The sequence below is a fragment of the Malania oleifera genome, chromosome 11 (assembly GCF_029873635.1).
Source record: "Malania oleifera isolate guangnan ecotype guangnan chromosome 11, ASM2987363v1, whole genome shotgun sequence".
NCBI lineage: Eukaryota > Viridiplantae > Streptophyta > Magnoliopsida > Santalales > Ximeniaceae > Malania > Malania oleifera.
This window is the reverse complement of record NC_080427.1, coordinates 18,681,091-18,701,071: the sequence shown is the minus strand read 5'-3', so window position 1 is coordinate 18,701,071 and position 19,981 is coordinate 18,681,091. Positions and strand designations below refer to the sequence as shown.

Sequence of the window (19,981 nt, the reverse complement as noted above, 5' to 3'; positions counted from 1 at the left end):
ATATGTAAAAATCACATTTTTAGTAAGAGAATTGCATGCAAACCCTCTTTCTCTCTCTAAAATTCATCTCTCTGACTTCTTTCTAGAATTTCGGCTTCGATTCTAGCCGGTTTGATGTTTGGAAGCCCTCACGTTATTTTTGGGAAGATTCTCTACAACTTAACCGGAGTAAAATTTCAGTTTGAGAACCATTCCAAAATTAGGGGAAGTAGGGTATTTTTAAGTTATATTATTAATATAGAATATATAGGGTTCAAGGAATGATAAAATAGCATTGTATTGAAGTTTGGGTTGTTGAACTTGGGTTTTTGAATTAGGGTTCGGTGAGTGCCGTAGGCGACGTTTTGAAGTTTTTGCGGGCGTAACCTAGGAAACCAGGTAAGGGGAATTAATTATAGTAGGGTTTTTATTAAAGTTTAAACCGATTAATTTGGGAATAATATATATATATATATATATATATATATATATATTAGTATGATGTATTTGAACAGTTGATCATTTGGGAAAAATATTGACCTTTGATAAAATATACATATGGAAAAGAAATTGTGGAATACAACTTTCATAATTTTAATTGGCTATTGTGGGTATAGAATGATGAAATATACTGTTGGATTGTGATCATTGGTTGGTTATGGATACTGGCATGTTGTGAATATTGTCAGGTGATAAATTCTGATTGATTGTAAATACTGATGTTGAGATTGTTGCATGAAAAATATTGTGATGTGTGTTTATGGGTTATTTTGTGTGGTTATTCCTGTGTATCACAATAACATTGGCAGGCCTGAGGAGTTCATATATTGTCATTATATATTGGGGTAGAGCATTGCCAGACCCAAAGAGGTTGTTTTATTGATATACTATGGGTAGGTCATGGGGATTGGTATTGGCGGTTAGTGGTGCCTGTGTGGGTCACAATATATATTCTATGAGATGATTGTCCTGTGTGGACCAATCTTGTGTGGACCATGCGTTGATGTTTTTCCTGTGTGAACCGGTCCTGTGTGGACCGTGTGTAGATGTTTGTTCTGTGTGGACCAGTCATGTGTGGACCATGCATTGATATTTGTCCTGTGTGGACCATGTGTGGATGTTAGTCTTGTGTGGATAGTATGTTTATGAGAAATGTGATCTAATAAGATGAATGATATAATAATTTAATTATATGTATATATATATATATATATATATATATATATATATATATGGCAAGGTAAAACTTATAATTTAAATTTATACTAAATTAGCATAAATTTAAATTCAGGACTTTTTCCAATTTTAGGGTAAATCTTATTGCTTTATTAATTTGAGAAGGCGCGATACAAATCACAGGAAAGGCTAATTTTTAATGTTCGATAAGCTCGAGTTCTCTAATATCTGTTTTGTATGGTAAGATTTTATCACATAAACGATATGATGATCTCATATAAATAATATTTAATTCATTTTATTACATTGTTATTAGTTGTTATTATAAATAATATTTAAGAGTGTAACTATAGTGCTATATGAGAAGGCATGATAGAGAGAAGTTGGGGCAATAAGAATACTAAACTAGTGGCCCAAAGAGTTTGTAGTTGAATAATATCATTAAAGAAATTAAAGATTAGATTGTATTTGACATATTTTTTGCTCTCTACTTTCTATTTTTATTTCTATGAAGTGAAAAAAAATTATGTAAATATGTTTGTTTATGTTATTAGCTTTCTATTTTTGTTTGCAAATTTTAACAGTTCTATATTTTATGGTTTTCAATTATTTTAGAATATTTTTATATTTTGTCAATAATTAGAGTTCATATGTTTATTAATTATTAGCGAAAACTAGGTAATAACTCTTATACAAGCTAGGTATTTATCTATTGACTCAGTTATGTATTTTTATTTTTATTTATTTTTTAACTTTGTCGATCACATGTTAAAATTGAACTATATCCAAAGTCCCTCAGCCGAAACAAAAAAATAAAAAAATAAATTTAGACCCCGATTGGGACTTGAAAAATATTAGGAAAAGAAAATAAAAGATAAAGAAATCCATATTTTCATGTTTGGTTATCAAGTAAAGTACAAAAGAAAATAAAAAATATATCAAATTCACAAACAAAATTTTGATTTTACACATAATTAATATTTATATTTCTTCAATTTTTTAATCATATAAAAAAACTCTCATTTTTAATAGAATTTAATATAGAAGGAAAATACAAATGAAATTTGGTTTCCGCCTTATTTTTGTTTTGTTTTCTTTCTTTTTTTTTCCTAAGTAAAATCCTTGATCTAAACGAACCATTAATGTGTGCGATTTTTAATATATACCTAATTAGGAAAAATCTCTAGTATTTATCACGACCAAACATTGCAACCACTAGATGGAAAATTCCTCAAGCCAAAATAATTACTCTTTTTTTTTTTTCACTCTTAATCTATCAAATGTGTGGTGGAGTTGCACTCCTTCAATTTTTAATGTGTGATAAGCATAGTGTAAGGCATTCATAGCACTAGAGTTTATTTGCAATATTTTCATATCAATCACAGTCATTTCATATTCTTCTTTAGGAACTTCCTTATTTTCTATAGTCTTAGAAGGAACATAGTTCCCTTATATTATTACTTTCCAAACTTTCCAATCCATGGTTTGCAAAAATATTCTCATTCGTTGTTTCCAAAAGGTATAATTTACACCGCAGAAGATTGGGGATCAAGATGAGGATTGCCCTTCACTAAATGGGGATACACCTACATTTTCCATTACGATTTTTGTATAACTACCTATTAGGATTTGTTACAACCTATGTTTCGATACCAATTGAAAGTAACGGTGTAATCCTAAGAGGGGGTTGAATTGGGTATATTAAAATTTATTACGCGGAAGATTGATTTATTTTATACCTTTCAACAATATCAATCACAACACAATCAACTAAGCAGCGAACGACTATACCAATTGACAATCCTAGGTATATATGAAATTCAAAAACACAAACTGAATTTTACCTTCAGCAAGTTCAGATATCAACTTATAATTCCAACAATGAACAAGTTTATTACTAAAACAAGATTCTATAATATTAATCAAGTGAGTATCCTTCTTATACTTGAACAATCAAACAACTTGAAATAACTTTTCCTCGGCCAACCAAAACTTAATTCAAGAGTTTCAGCACTTGTCTGAATTTTAACCAAAAAACATAAACCATAGACAACATTAACCAACCAATTTAGTTGTTCAAAGTGAACTCAATCAAATCTCAGCATTCAACATATTTTCCCAATAACTTTAAAACATACACAGTAGTTAATAAGTGGAAAAATTAAAGAACACCTTCTTGTTAGGCAACAACCCTATCCCTGATTTGTTAGATTGCAAAAACAGCAAATCAGTTTGTTTGTACAAGTTGAATACTCTCATAGTAGAGCATATTTCTTACAATAATAAATATTATGCACTCTTAATAAAAATAAAAATAAAAATGCAATTGAAGCTCACTAAGAATTTGAAGGTTTTCTAATTTGTGGATTGAGAAAATTAGTAGTAGAAATCAGAAATCAGAAATAAATTAGGGCTCAAGAATATGCACAACTGCTATTTCAAAGTATGAATAAAGAAGAATTGAATGTATATCAATTGTGTGCGTGTGTATTGGTTTGTTTTGGTGCCCTAATGCGAATATAATAACCCTTATATAGATCAGGAAAAATTCTTACCATTTTTCCTAAGTTTGAAAACCATATCTTTCAATTTTAGAAAGAAATCAGCGTTATTCAAAAGTTTAAAAGATAGACTTTAGTCGTCTGAACCATTTAAAATATGCCCTCCAGAATCGGTAGTAGCATATCAGTCGCATGACAAATCTGTCTCTGCAATTGCAATCCATTAATAATGGTATGCCAATGCCCAATGGACCAACCCTACCCATGATGATGCATGCTCATCCATTCTTCCCTGAACTTTCCACCACTCCAGTCTCCATGTCCCAACTTGGAAGCCATGACTCATTAGGCTTGTTTTCTGTGGCGTGGTTCTTTGACTCTTCTTTAGCTACTTTTTCAGATCAACCCTTTTATTTCCCTTCATTTGGTTCAAATTATTTACTTTTTTTAACCCAGAAGATGTTTGTCTCTCTTTGGGGAAAGGACGCAAATCTAAACCACCTATATTTAGCACTTATAATTTATTGTTATTATTATTAATTCTTAACAATACATTATTTAAAAAAAGGTACAAATACTCTAAAAAAAAATATTAGGACAGTATGAGGATCTTAAATAGGTCTTGAATTTGGAGTGATATTATGTAATATGAAATTATACGTGACCAGTCACCTATAAATAAGCAAAAATCACATTTTCAGCGAGAGAACTGCATGCAAACCCTCTTTCTCTCTCTAAAATTCGTCTCTTTGACTTCTCTCTAGAATTTCGGCTTCGATTCTAATCAGTTTGACGACTGGAAGCCGTCACGTTACTCTTGAGAAGATTCTCTACAACTTAACCATAGTAAAATTTTCATTTGAGGAGTTTGAGAACCATTCCAAAATCAGGGTAAGTAGGGTATTTTCAAGTTATATTATTAATAGCATTGTATTGAAGTTTGGGTTGTTGAACTTGGGTTTTTGAATTAGGATTCGATGAGTGCTGTAGGCGACGTTTCAGAGTTTCCGCTGGCATAATCTAGGAAACCAGGTAAGGGGAATTAATTATAGTAGGGTTTTTATTAAAGTTTAAACCGGTTAATTTGGGAATATAATATGTGTGTGTGTGTGTGTATTATATAATGTATTTGAACAGTTGATCATTTGGGAAAAATATTGACCTTTGATAAAATATATATATATGGAAAAGAAATTGTGTGGCAGAAATACAACTTTCATAATTTTAATTGGCTATTGTGGGTATAGAATGATGAAATATATTGTTGGATTGTGATCATTGTCGGGTGATAAATTCTAATTGATTGTAAATACTGATGTTGAGATTGTTGCGTGACAAATATTGTGATGTGTGTTTATGGGTTATTTTGTGTGGTTATTCGTGTGTATCACAATATAACGTTAGCGGGCTTGAGGAGTTCGTATATTATCATTATATATTGGGGTAGAGCATTGGCAGGCCCAAAGAGGTTGTTTTATTGATATACTACAAGTAGGTCATAGGGATTGGTATTGGTGGTTAGTGGTGTCTATGTGGGCCACGATATATATTCTATGAGATGTTTCTCCTATGTGGACCATACTAAATTTAGTATAAATTTAAATTTAGGACTTTTCCAAATTTAGGGTAAATCTTATTGCTTTATTAATTTGAGAAGTTGCTATACAAATCAAAAGAAAGGCTAATTTTTAATGTTTGATAAGCTCGATTTCTCTAATAACTATTTTGTATGGTAAGATTTTATCACATAAACGATATGATGATCTCATATAAATTATATTTAATTATAAATAATATTTAAGAGTGTAACTATAGTGCTATATGAGAAGGCATGATAGAGAGAAATTGGAGCAATAAGAATACTAAACTAGCAGGCCAAAGATTTTGTAGTTGAATAATATCATTAAAGAAATCAAAGATTAGATTGTATTTGGCATATTTTTTGCTCCCTACTTTCTATTTTTATTTCTATGAAGTGAAAAAAAATCATGTAAACATGTTTGTTTATGTTATTAGCTTTCTATTTTTGTTTGCGAATTTCAACTGTTCTATATTTTATGGTTTTCAATTATTTTAGAATATTTTTATATTTTGTCAATAATTAGAGTTCATATGTTTATTAATTATTAGTAAAAATTAGGTCATAACTCTTATACAAGCTAGGTATTTATCTATTGATCTAGCTATGCATTTTTTTTTTTTTTAACTTTGTTGATCACATGTTAAAATTGTACTATATCCAAAGTCCCTCAACCGAAACAAAAAGAAAAAAAAAATTTAGACCCGGATTGGGACTCGAAAAATATTAGGAAAAGAAAATAAAAAGATAAAGAAATCCATATTTTCATGTTTGGTTATCAAGTAAAGTACGAAAGAAAATAAAAAATATATCAAATTCACAAACAAAAGTTTGATTTTACACATAATTAATATTTATATTTCCTCAATTTTTTTAATCATATAAAAAAACTCTCATTTTTAATATAATTTAATATAGAAGGAAAATATAAATGAAAATTGGTTTCCCCCTTATTTTCGTTTTCTTTTCTTTCTTTTTTTTTTCCTAAGTAAAATCCTTGATCTAAACAAACCATTAATATATCAAACTCCTTCAGCTGACCTACTGTGTATTCGTCAATAGCATCAACCATGTACAGCACTTCATAACCCTTCTTCTTCAGCTTCTCGAGGAAGGGGGAGTTCTCAACAGCCTTCTTGCTCTCTCCCGTGATGTAATAAATATCATTCCGACCTTCTTTCATCCTTGTGACATAGTCCTTCAGGCTGGTCATGTTGAAGAATGAAGGAACCTGAACCTGATGTAGGCAGCTGTGCATAACCGTACCTGCACAATTCTTGTTTTTATTTCATTTATTTAATTTGTTTTATTCTTTCTCCATTCTGTTGCAGGGATTAGTTAGCAATAACTGTTTCCTTTATTCTTGTAGTTAGCCTCTAACGATTTTGATTCTTTCATTTTTACTGTATATATACTTTGCTAATTCAAACACAGTGGTAGGCGAGAGAATTACACTGCCATTTCGTGTTCCCTTTGTTCTGCATTCCCTTCTTTCCTTCTCTGCCTGATTCATTGCAATTCAGCCCCACTACCAGTAGCAGAGTCAAATTCTTACATGGTATCAGAGCACGATGGATGAATCCTTCAATACCAGCCAAACCACTCCTCCAAATCCACCACCAAACATCAATTTACCAGCAGCTGCTCCTCACAACCCAACGCAACCCACTAGTCCCTATTTTATTGGCAGTAGCGATGGTTCAGGTGCCATGCTTGTCACACACACTTTGGACTGCAGCAACTACCATTCTTGGGCTAGATCCATGAAAAGGGCCTTGCGGATCAAGAACAAACTTGGATTCATTGATGGTACCATCTGTGAACCCTCTGACCCCAATGATCCTCTAATGGAACATTGGCTGAGGTGCAACGATATCGTGATAACGTGGATGCAGAACACAATGACGGTTGATATCAAATCCAGCACCACATATGCAGAAACTGTGCATCAACTTTGGTTGGAGCTGGAGCAATACTTTGCTCAGCAAAATGCTCCCAGAATTTTTGAGGTGAAGCAGGGCATCACAAACCTCAAACAAGATCAAGACTCAGTGAGTATTTACTTCTCTAAACTCAAAACCTTGCTTGATGAATTACTCAACTATGAATCAATTCCTAACTGTACCTGTGGAGGGTTAAGGATTGTCGTTCAAAATCAGCAAAGGGACTGTGTAATGAAATTCTTGATGGGGCTCAATGATATATACAAAACTATTAAAGCACAGATACTGCTGATCAAGCCCTTTCCCAGCCTAAATGAGGTTTACTCTATCATTCAGCAAGAAGAAAAGCAAAGGGAAATCTCTATAAACAACCTTGGGAGTGACTCTATGGCCTTGGTGAGCAAAGGGAATTTCGGCAAACAATCTGCTGGGATGCAGAGGAAGGATAGGTATTATTGTACCTTCTGCAAGATACCAGGGCACTCTCTGGAGAGATGTTTCAAAGCAAATCCAAACAAACTCACATGTTCTCATTGCCAAATGCCAGGCCACACAGCAGATAAATGCTACAAATTACACGGATACCCAGCAGGGTACAAAGGACAAGAGAAATACAGATCTGTCACAAATCTGTCAAATGTGAATGCAGCTGTTGGTTCTGAGCATGGGGTTTTGAAAGACAAATCTCAAATGTCATTGACACCAGAGCAGTATGCTCAACTTCTGGCTCTTCTCAAACCTATCTCAAGCAATCAAACTTCCATTCCCTCGGCAAATCATGTCATATTCACACCTTCATCCTCAGATACAAATAACCACAAAATTTCTGGTATATCTCTATGTTCTTCTGTTTTTACTTCCAAATACAGCAATGTCTCAGAAATCCCTTGGATTATAGGCACTGGAGCAATAGACCATATGATCTGCTCCAAATCTTTATTTCATTTCATCCAGAGTAGCATTTCCTTATCTGTAGCTTTACCAAATGGTCAGACTGTTCCTGTTACTCATATAGGAACAGCCAAGGTCACCAAGAATCTTACATTGCACAATGCTCTTTGTGTACCCAGTTTTTCTTTTAATCTAATCTCAGCAAAGAAAATGACTCAAGAACTAAACTGTTGTTTTGTTTTCTTTTTTGATTGCTGTTATGTTCAGGACCTTCTAACTTGGACAACAACTGGGATGGGTAAAGTGAAGCAAGGACTCTATCATTTGCTGCAAGAGGAAGTCTCTCCTTCAGCCTTATCTGATGCTCTATCCAAACATGACCTCAAAACTAGCCTCTTAGCTTCTATCAGCAACAGTAGTGATCCCTTTGACCTCTGGCACTATAGATTAGGCCATTCCTCTTACTTTGACACAGATACCAAAACCAACATATCAAAATCTTCTGATGATAACCTATGTCTCATTTGTCCGTTAGCTAAACAACACCAACTACCATTTCCAACTAGTCAACATCAATCTAAAAAATGCTTTGAGCTGATACATTGTGACATATGGGGTCCATGTAATGAAAGTAGTCATGATGGTTGCAGGTATTTTTTGACTATTGTGGATGATTTCAGTAGGTGTACCTGGGCTTATATGTTGAAATTGAAATCAGAAGCAAGCACCAATTTACAAAATTTTTGTGTGATGATAGAAACCCAATTTGAAACAAAAGTAAAAATCCTTCAAAGTGATAATGGAGGTGAGTTTGACATGAAAGAGTTTTATCTAAAACATGGAATCTTGCACCAAAGGACATGTGTGGAGACACCTCAACAAAATGCCACTTTTGAAAGAAAACATCAACATATTTTAAATGTTGCAGGAGCCCTAAAACTTCAAAGTGGCATTTCATTAAGATATTGGAACCACTGCATTCTTACGGCTGTATACCTCATTAACAGAACTCCATCTCCATTATTAAATCATAAAAGTCCTTTTGAGGTTTTGTTCAAAAAGAAACCCAGCTATGACCATCTAAAGGTTTTGGGTGCTTGGCTTTTGCTATCACTTTAGTTAATGGAAGACAAAAATTTGATCCAAGGGCCAGAAAATCTGTTTTTATTGGTTATCCTTTCGAAGTAAAAGGATATAGACTTCTGGATTCAGACACTAAGAAGATCTTCATCTCTCGAAATGTCGTGTTTCAAGAAAAAAAATTTCCATTCGAAACGAATAAAATCAGTGATCCTAATGCTGGTTTTAGCAACACCGATTCACCACCAAGTCCAAATGAGTTAAGCTTCACTCAAAACCCTGTCATTTCCATTCCTACTTTGCCCATTCACAGCCAATCCATAGACACTGTCAGCCCCTATGTCAATCCAGAAGTTGAACAAATGCCTGCTGCATTATCTGATTCACAAAGCAATGAACAGATCAGTTCCCAAAACAACTCTAGACCAAAAACAGAAGTTGGTAACAACACCCATACAAACTTACCCAGAAAATCGACCAGAACAAGGAGAGCACCCAGTCATTTGCAGGATTTCATATGTCAGCAGTCATCCTTCATTTCCCCATCTCAAAACTTGGACAAGCAAAAGGACCAGATCTCATCAGGTAAGCCTTCTCCTCTAAGTGCCACCATATCTTATGATAGATTGTCTACACCTCACAAGATTTTCGTGACCTCCATAACTTCACACACTGAGCTTACAACTACCTAGAGGCAAGTACATCATCCAACTGGGTCGAAGCCATGAAGGCTGAAATTGCTGCCCTTGAACTTAATGACACTTGGATTGTTATGGATTTACCTCCTAACAAAGAACCAATAGGCTGTAAATGGGTCTACAAAATAAAATTTCTTGCTGATGGTAGCATAGAAAGATATAAGGCCAGACTTGTTGCTAAAGGGTACACATAGCATGAGGGGTTGGATTACCATGAAACCTTCTCCCCAGTGATAAAAATGTTTACTGTGAGAACCTTGTTAGCAATTGCAGCAGTAAGAGGGTGGTTCTTATAGCAATTAGATATCAATAATGCCTTCTTACATGGGAACTTGGAGGAGGAAGTGTACATGGAATTGCCCCTGGGGTATCCCAATGAAAATGGAAGAAAAGTATGCAAGTTAAACAAAAGTTTGTATGGCCTCAAACAGGCCTCACGTCAATGGTACTCAAAACTTTCAAATTTCATCACACACCAAGGAAATGTTCAATCTAAAGCAGATTACAGCTTGTACACAAAGGCAGCTAAGGGCTCTTTCACAACCATTCTTGTATATGTAGATGATATAATCATTGCTGGAAACAACATGGATGAAATTGATCAATTGAAGAGGTCTCTTGATGATCGATTCAAAATTAAAGACCTTGGCAAGCTGAAGTATTTTCTGGGTATTGAAGTGGCAAGAACAGCAAGGGGGATTCACCTATGTCAACGCAAATACGCTTTGGACATTCTAAGAGACTCGGGTACCATTGGCTCCAGCCAAGCAAGGATTCCCTTGGATCAAAATGTGAGACTGTCCAAAGAAGAAGGGGAATTACTTCCTGAGCCTGCTCTTTATAGAAGATTGATCGGTAGATTATTGTATTTGACAATAACTAGGCTTGAATTAGCTTACTCAGTCCAAATTCTAAGCCAATTCATGAAGGATCCAAGGGTGCCACACCTGCAGGCAACCCACAAGGCACTGTGGTTCATCAAAGGATCACTAGGATGGGGTTTGTTCTATCCAGTGAACTCAGAAATTCATCTTAGAGGTTTTAGTGATTCAGATTGGGGGGCTTTTCCAGACACTAGAAGATCTGTGACAGTCTATTGTGTGTTCCTTGGGAGATCCTTAGTATCTTGGAAATCAAAGAAACAAAGTGTGGTCTCTAGGTCTTCTGCAGAGGCAGAGTATCGCGCGATGGCAAATGTGAGCTGTGAATTAACTTGGCTGAGGTATCTACTCAGCGATCTGCAAACTACTCACTCACAGTTAGCTTCCCTATTCTGTGATAACAAATCAGCTATACACATTGCCACAAATCCCATATTTCATGAGAGGACAAAGCATATAGAAATAGATTGTCATTTGATTAGAGACAAGATTCAAGAAGGTTGTATCTCAGCAAAACATGTGGAAAGCAAGTTGCAAGTGGCAGACATTCTCACAAAGAGTTTAGGTTCTCAGGCATTTTATTCATGCTTATCCAAGATGGGAGTAGAATACATCTACTCTCCACCTTGTGGGGGGCTGTTGAAGAATGAAGGAACCTGAACCTGATGCAGGCAGCTGTGCATAACCGTACCTGCACAATTCTTGTTTTTATTTCATTTATTTAATTTGTTTTATTCTTTCTCCATTCTGTTACAGGGATTAGTTAGCAATAACTGTTTCCTTTATTCTTGTAGTTCACTTCTAACGATTTTGATTCTTTCATTTTTGCTGTATATATACTTTGCTAATTCAAACACAGTGGTAGGCGAGAGAATTACATTGCCATTTCATCTTCCCTTTGTTCTACATTCCCTTCTTTCCTTCTCTGTCTGATTCATTGCAATTCAGCCCCACTACCAGTAGCAGAGTCAAATTCTTACAGGTCAACTCATCCCCACATTTGGTGGAGTTGTAGCGTAGCAACTCAGCAAGCTTTAATTTGTTTTTAGAGTCCTCACGAATGCCAAGCTTCAAGTTCTTGGAGAAGGCCTCATAGAACTTATCATAGTCCTCCTTGTTCTCTGCAATTTCAAACAAGAGTTCAATGCATTTCTTGACGAGGTTTTTACGGATAACCTTGAGGATCTTGTTCTACTGCAGCATTTCTCGGGAAATGTTTATAGGAAGATCCTCGGAATCCACAATATGTTGGGGTTTTACAGATCAAGTAATTAATAGATAAAAATAAATAAAGCACACACATACCAAAATTGACACCAGAGTTACGTGGTTCGGCCAAATTCCGGCCTACGTCCACGGGAGCGAGAGATTACTATATACTGGGAAAAATACAGAGGAGGAGGAGGATACAATCACTCAACTCTCACTCAACTCTCTTTATGCAAGCTGCAACACACCACACTCACTTCACTCTTCACATATCACAACTCCACACACACACACATATATATATATATATATATACAAGGGGGAGCAAAAAATTCAACGGCCGGTGGCTTAATGTCAACATGTCTGGTAGAGTAGGTGGAGCAGCAAAGGGTGACGGAGGAGCAGCCGGCGCCGTAGATGTTGAAGGAGCAGCAGCCGTCTGCTCTGACTGGGTATGGATCCATCAATTCTCCCCCTATATACCCATAGGAGGAGAATCATATGTTAATCTTCAATTGACGTCCATCCCAGCTATATCCCTGCATAGCTGGAGCTTCTCATAAGTTACCCCCTTTGTTAACATGTCTGCCGGATTCTCTTTAGTATGAATTTTGACTAACTTCAACAGTTGTTGTTCCATCACTTCGCGTATCCAATGATAGCGAATGTCAATATGTTTTGTTCGGGAATGATACATTGAATTCTTGCTCAAGTCCAATGCACTCTGACTATCACAATGTACCTTGTATTCTTCCTGTTTGACTCCTAACTCTTGAAGAAACCGTTTTACCCACAACATCTCCTTCCCAGCTTCCGCTGCGGCAATATATTCTGCTTCTGTTGTGGATAGGGCAACACACTTTTGCAATTTTGACTGCCATGATACAGCTCCCCCTGCAAAGGTGAACAAAAAACCTGATGTAGACTTTCTTCCATCAAGATCACCAGCCATGTCTGCATCAGTGTAACCCTCCAAGATTGGTTCAACTTCCCCGAAACATAAGCATAATCCCGATGTACCTTTCAAGTACTTGAGAATCCATTTCACAGCTTCCCAATGGTCTTTTCCTGGATTGGAAAGAAACCTGCTCACAACGCCTACAGCGTGGGCAATGTCTGGTCTCGTACACACCATTGCGTACATCAAGCTTCCAACTACTGATGAGTATGGGACTATTGACATTTCTTCCCTTGATGAGTGAGACAACTTCTTGCTTAACTTGAAATGATTAGCCAGTGGAGTACTTACTGGCTTGGCACTTTCCATGTTGAACTTTTTGATTACCCGTTCAATATACTTTTCCTGTGATAACCATAACTTTCTGGCTTTCCTGTCGCGACTGATCCTGATGCCTAGGATCTGCTGAGCTGGGCCTAAGTCCTTCATTTCAAAAGACTTAGACAACTCCATCTTTAACTTGTTGATCTTGCTTGCATCCTGACCAATGATCAACATGTCATCAACATAGAGTAGTAGGATGACAAGATTACCATCAGGAAATATCTGAACATATGCACACTAATCTGCTGCAGTCCTCTTGTATCCGTGACTCACCATGAAAGAGTCAAATTTTCTCTACCATTGTCTCGGTGCTTGCTTAAGACCGTAGAGACTTTTCTTCAACCTGCAGACTAGATGTTCTTTCCCTGGAACTTCAAAACCTTCTGGTTGCTCCATGTAGATGTCTTCTTCCAAGTCTCCATGTAGGAAAGTTGTCTTCACATCCATTTGTTCAAACTCTAGATTTAACTTGGCTACTAATCCGAGTATGACTCGAATTGTTGTCATTTTCACTACTGGCGAAAATATCTCGTCAAAGTCAACACCTTTCTTCTGTTCGAAACCTTTGACGACCAATCTGGCTTTATGCGTCACAATTTTTCCACTATCATCTTTCTTAAGCTTGAACACCCATTTGTTTCTTAGTGCTCTCTTCCCTTTGGGAAGTCTTACCAGTTCATACGTTTGATTCTTATGTAAAGAATTCACCTCTGCTTTCATAGCTTCTATCCATTTGACTTTGTCGGTATGAGACTGGACCTCTTGGAAACTTTCTAGCTCCCCCTCATCAGTGAGTAAAAGATATTCTGATTCTGGATATGTTCTCGACGAAATCAGAATACGACCTCTTTCAGATCTTCTGGGCTCAACTTCTTCTGGAGGAGGATATACTTCATCATCTGACTGATGTGATGATTCTGCAATTTCTGGTGGAGGGGGTTGTTGCTCCCCTTGCTCAACACCGTCTACATCTGTTTCCAAAGGATCATCCTGTAATTCTCCATGGTTTGTGGGAGAATATGATGGTGTAGGATCCGTTACAATGACTGGAGCACTGGAACTAGGCTGGTTAGACTTTGTTTGTGGTTTAAAGTCCTCAAACACCTAGTTTTCATGGAAAACCACATCTCTCGATCTGATGACCTACTTCCTCTTTGGATCCCATAATCTGTAGCCGAATTCATCATCTCCATAGCTAATAAAGATACATGGAATGGACTTCACATCGAGCTTTTGCCTCTGCTCATTAGATATATATGCAAAAGCTTTGCACCCAAACACTCTTAGATGAGTGTAAGAAACTTTTCTTCTGGTCCATTCTTTCTCTGGAATTCCAAAGTTAAGTGGTGCTGACGGTGATCTGTTAATAAGGTAACATGCGGCACGAATAGCTTCCCCCCAGAATGGCTTAGGTAATTTAGCCATACTAAGCATGCTTCTAACTCTCTCCATAATGGTCCAATTCATTCTCTCAGCTACACCATTATGTTGTGGGGTACGTGGGACCGTCTTTTCATGCCTAATACCACGTTCAGTACAGTATGCTCTGAACTCGTTGGAAGTATACTCGCCTCCATTGTCTATCCGGAGGTACTTCAATTTCTTCCCTGTTTGCCTCTCCACCATAGCATGAAATTCCTTGAAATATTTAAAAACCTGATCCTTTGTTTTCAAAAAATATACCCACACCTTCCTTGAAGCGTCGTCAATAAAGGTAACAAAATACCTGTTGCCGCCGATTGATTCTACTTCAATGGGTCCGCATACATCAGAATGTACCAAACTCAATGGCTTTGACCTTCTCTTCATAGAGGAACTAAATGAAACTCTATGCTGTTTCCCAAATAAGCAATGATCACATGGGTTTAAGGCAATACCTTTTGTGATTTTGATAAATGCCTTCTTCGCCAGTGTAAGGAGCCCTTTTTCTCCCACGTGTCCGAGTCTCTTGTGCCATAGGTTTGGTGATGCTTCATCTTCCACTGCATTGATGGCATCAGTACAAATCTTCACCTGCGTTTTGTACAATGTGCAGCAAATGCGTCCTCGTGCTATTGTCAAATTACCTTTTGATAATTTCCAAGCACCTTTCCCAAAGTAGCTTTCATAGCCCTGTTTATCAAGGGCTGCACCAGAAACAAGGTTTAGCCGAAGGTCTGGGACATGTCGCACATCCTTTAGTGTTATGGTGCAACAAATATTGGTCACAATCTGCACGTCTCCGATTCCCAAGATCTGAGAAGAACTAGTGTTCCCCATCTTTACTGTACCTAAATCTCCAGATTTATACATCGTGAAGAATTCTTTGTGGGGAGTGGCATGGTAGGAGGCTGCTGTGTCTACCACCCATTCAGTGTCGTGGTTCCCAATATGACAACATGCATCTTCATCAATTGAGGAAACTGATATATCTTGAGTTAAGGTGACCGAGTTCTCACCTTCCTCCTTCTTTTGTTGCTGGCGGCTTTGACCATGATCCCGTCGAAATTTTCGACAATCTTTCTTCATGTGGCCTTCAATGCCACAATAGTAACAAGAGATTTTCCCTCTCTGCCAATTTTTACCATCACTGAATCTGCCGCGATCCTGGGATCTTCCTCTAGATTTGCTTCTACCTCTGCCTCTACCTCGACTTCTGGTACTGGTACTTTCTTGAGGTCGGCCTCTGGTTTCAGTAACAAAGGCTTGTGACTGATCTGCACCTGTTTCTTTTCTCCTGGCCTCTTCGTTGAATAAGGCATCTTTTACCATCGCCATGGTAAGTTTGCTCAAGAGCTGAATTGCTGAGAGTAATAACCAATGTCTCCCAGCTGTCTAGTAAGGAGCTAAGAAGCAGCAATGCTTTTGCTTCATTGCCAAGATCCATCTTCACAGATGAAAGCTGATTTACTAGGTTTTGGAACTCACTAGTATGTTCAGCTATAGAGGTCCCGCTTTTTAACTTTAGATTAACAAGCCGTCTCATTAACATGGCTTTGTTGCGGGCAGTCTTGGCCTGGTACATGCTTTCCAGCTTCTCCCAAAGACTATAAGCATCAGTCTCTTGTGCGACGTGATGATATACCTTGTGGTCAATCCATTATCTGATTTGACCAATTGTCTTCCTATTCATTCTTCTCCAATCATCATCTTTGACGGAATTTGGTTTCATACCTTTATAATCCAAAGGGTCTGCTAGATCCTTACAATTAAGGAGATCCTCCATCCGAGACCTCCACAGAGGGTAATTGGAGGCTGTGAGCTTGATCATAGTACCCGAGTCTGACTCCTCCATTGATTTTAAGCACTAACTTGCTTGTACAGAAAAATTGGTACAGAATCTTGAGAAATTGAATATACGGTTGCGTCCAAAATGGTCGAAAACCCTGAAAATGGCTTAAGTTGTTTAAAAAACGGACCTGGAATGGCCTTGAAAAGCCTGGTCAAACTTCGGTCAAAATTGGTCAACTTATGCTGACTTGGCGTTTGGGCCCACTGTGGGGTCCACTGCTGACGTGGCGTGGGACCCGAGATGACGTGGCAGGTGACTCAACTGCTGACGTGGCGCTGTCTGGGTTGCTGACTAGGCGCCACGTGTCGTTGACTGGCGCGGGTCCCAGATGACATGGCCGCTGACGTGGTTGGCGACGTGGCGCTAACGCGTCAGGCTGACTGGACGCTGACGCGGCGCGGGTCCCGGCGATGTGGCACTGACGTGGCGTTGTCTTCCTCCTGCGAATGTGCGCGGGACGTTCGCCGGCGCGTGAAAGCGGGTGACGCTACTTCCCGAAGAGTAGCCGGCGCGTGTGGGCGCGTGGAAACGTCCCCTGGACGTTGGTGGCTCGTGTGGGCCCGTGCGACGTCTTCTGATGCTGTTTGGAGCTCCGATTGACACCGTTTGCTTCATCTTGATGAGTGGAGTTCGTTGGTAGCCTCAAAATTAAATTTTGAGCTACTGGACAAAGGATCAAAATCTGGGAAATTTCTCCGATCTGAAATTCTACTCCAACAACCTGGCTCTAATACCACTTTGTTGGGGTTTTACAGATCAAGTAATTAATAGATAAAAATAAATAAAGCACACACATACCAAAATTGACACCAGAGTTACGTGGTTCGGCCAAATTCTGGCCTACGTCCACGGGAGCGAGAGATTACTATATAGTGGGAAAAATACAGAGGAGGAGGAGGATACAATCACTCAACTCTCTTTATGCAAGCTGCAACACACCACACTCACTTCACTCTTCACATATCACAACTCCACACACACACACACACACACACACACACACACACACACATATATATATATATATATATATATACAAGGGGGAGCAAAAAATTCAATGGCCGGTGGCTTAATGTCAACATATCCGGCAGAGTAGGTGGAGCAGCAAAAGGTGACGGAGGAGCAGCCGGCGCTGTAGATGTTGAAGGAGCAGCAGCCGTCTGCTCTAACTGGGTATGGATCCATCACATTACCCTTTACAAAGCTCAGGTATTCGGGTATCAACTCCTCACAATTATCCATGATGAATACAAGACGGACATAAAGCTTAATGTTGTCGAGCTTTTTCCTTGTGTCGAAGAGGTCAAAGGGTACTCTCTTGGGGACAAAAAGTACTGCCTTGAACTCAAGCTGCCCCTCCACCGAGAAATGCTTCACAGCCAGATGCTCCTCCCAATCATTAGTCAGACTCTTGTAAAATGCAGCATACTCTTCTTTGGAGATGTCCTCTGGTTTCCTCATCCAGATGGGCTTCCGCTTGTTCACCACAGCCCACTCGTGTGACATTTCCTTGATCTTCTTTTTTTTCTTTTCTTCCTTCTCTTTCTCTTCATCAATCTCCTCAACTTTTCCTTCTTCATCCTTCTTCTTCGTTCTTCATCCTCATCATCAGAAATCGCCTTCTCTATAGTCTTCTCTGTCCAAAAAGAAATAGGATAACTGATGAACTCAAGAATGCTTCTTGATGAGATCCCCAGGGGAGTCCCTAGCAATGGTAAAGGAACCACCAGCCTGAGATTCCCAAATGTACTGTTCATCATCATTGTGCTTGGTGGTGACAATAACCTTCTCAGCAACCAAATAGGCCGAGTAAAACCCAACTCCAAACTGCCCAATCATTCTTACATCAGCACCTGCAGCCAATGCTTCCATGAACTCCTTGGTTCCAGATCTAGCAATGGTGCCAAGATTGTTCGCCAGATCCGAAAATGCATTGGAAATATAATGAATCAGGAAAATAGATTTTAAAGAAACAACAAAGTTTGAACCGATGATGGAACTGAAGTCAGGCCTATGAAAAAAATTGGGAACCACCACTCACCAGCCTTTGTCATTCCAACTCCACTGTCAATGATCGAGAGTGTGTTATTTGTCTTGTCAGGGACAATACGGATGAAGAGCTCAGGTTGTGCATCCAGCTTGCTCTTTTCAGTTAAGCTCTCAAATCGGATCTTGTCCAGAGCCTTCATTGTAGTTACGAATTGTAAATAATACTTGATTAGTTGTCATTTGTCACTAAAAAATTTACAACAGAAAAATGCCTAAAAGCCTCCAATCTATATAGTATCTTTTGCACCAATATTCATGTTACTTGTTACAGCCCCCAAACAAATTTTTAACCAGTACTACACCCTACATGTTCAAGGCCATATAAGATGAGACATTGGGTGTAATTCAATTCAAACATCTGATGTGCAGATATATAATTCTTAAAATTGGTTTCATTTAATAACCAAACCCCATCTTTATTTATTTATTTTCATACGACAAATCCCATGTTCATTTAAAATGGACCAAACGCACTGCATGTATTTTCGGCCCCATGGGGACAAATTTTTGCATCTGCTACCGGTAATGTTGTTCCATGTTGAACCAACAGCGCATACATGGCGTTGTATGATCATAACCAATATCCAATAACACTTAAAGGGAGAAACATAAAAGATAAATTCTTTAATATATACAAATATTTAAAAATCGAATACGCATGTTGGAAATTTAACTTAGCATTGCAAGAAACAAAATTAGGGCAGAAAATGAACCAATTGTTCACAAATATTTCTGTCAAGCGCTCCTCAAGTTTGCACAAAAGAGCTATTCCGCAACCATCATGAATACAAGCACCACCATCATAACAGCAACAATAGTTCTAGAAAAAAAAAAAAAAACTGGAGAGAAGTATAATAATTTAAGTGCGAGTATGGGAAACGTACATCGGAGGAATTACCGATGAGTTCGCGGAGGAAGATCTCCTTGTTGCTGTAGAAAGTGTTGATGATGAGACTAAGGAGCTGGTCGATCTCCGCCTGGAACGCGAATGTCTCCGTCTCCGCCATCAGATGAGAGAATGCGCGATGGCTGGATGGACAAACCCTACAAAGGAGCTACCACAAGGGACAGGGTAAAGATGGAGGAGCTGAGCTGAGCGGAGGTAGGGTTATATAAAGGTGAAGAAGGAATACTGAGTGCTGATCTGATTCTGTGAACGGTAGTTTCGGGTTTGTTGGGGGAGTTTCGATACTTCTAGATCCTTCCGAAGCATTTGATACGCATCTCCTAAGCATTTGTTTATCATGACTAACATTGCAACCATGCATGCATAATATTGGCACTAGATGGAAAATTCCTAAAGCCAAAATAATTACTCTTAATCTACCAAATGTGTGGTGGAGTTGCACTCCTCCAATTTTTAATGTGTGATAAGTCTGATTTCCTTATTAATTATTTTGTATGTTAAGATATGATTTTGTCCCATAATAAATAAGAAGATC

At 37.9% G+C, this 19,981-nt stretch overlaps 1 pseudogene; it reads right to left on the bottom strand.

Annotated features, from left to right (window-relative positions):
- Positions 1-19,577, bottom strand: part of LOC131167416 (heat shock protein 81-1-like) — a 44,370-nt pseudogene extending 24,793 nt beyond the window's left edge.
- Positions 19,578-19,981: the final 404 nt, after the last annotated feature.